Below are 667 nucleotides of genomic sequence, written 5' to 3' on the forward strand. Positions count from 1 at the left end.
TACTGGAACAAGCACAATGTCTCTCTAAAGAAGAGGCAGGACTTGTGTGTGTATTTTGTGAAAAAGGAATATTACTTCTCTGCACAATTCATAAATAAATCATACCCATAAAAATATGTCAACAAACAATCGTTTCTTTATTCACCTCCATTTTCCTTATTCCCCAATCATAGTCTTCTGGAAAATAGAGCCTCTATCCCATAATTTACTGACAGATAAAAAGAAAAAAAACAATTCACCACCCCATAGGCAAATTCAGCTTGAGTCAGAAAACCAAGAGTGACTTGGCAGTAGCCATCACCGTCCTGTTTGCAGAGTACTATACTCACAGGCCACCTACATAATCTATCTCAAAGTTTCATAATACTGTTTCCTGTCCCCTACTAGCCCTCCTCTCTAACAATGAAGACACAGTAAGTGCTCAAGTGATACAACATTTCATTTTTTGTATTAGACTACCAGTCAAACTGATTAAAGCATATTCCTGAGCTCGGAAACATTTTGTGGCTCTCCAACTGGCAGAGGACGCAGCAGCAGCCAGGCACCACCCTCAGGCTCCCATGAATCTCTATCCTCTAGGTACATCAGATGGCTCTTTCAGCTTTGCTCATCATTCCTCTCTTCTGGAAATGACTTGACCTTTAAAATCTTACCACATTTCAAGGTC

This window comes from Pteropus vampyrus, unplaced genomic scaffold (genome assembly GCF_000151845.1).
Source record: "Pteropus vampyrus isolate Shadow unplaced genomic scaffold, Pvam_2.0 Scaffold69, whole genome shotgun sequence".
Lineage (NCBI taxonomy): Eukaryota > Metazoa > Chordata > Mammalia > Chiroptera > Pteropodidae > Pteropus > Pteropus vampyrus.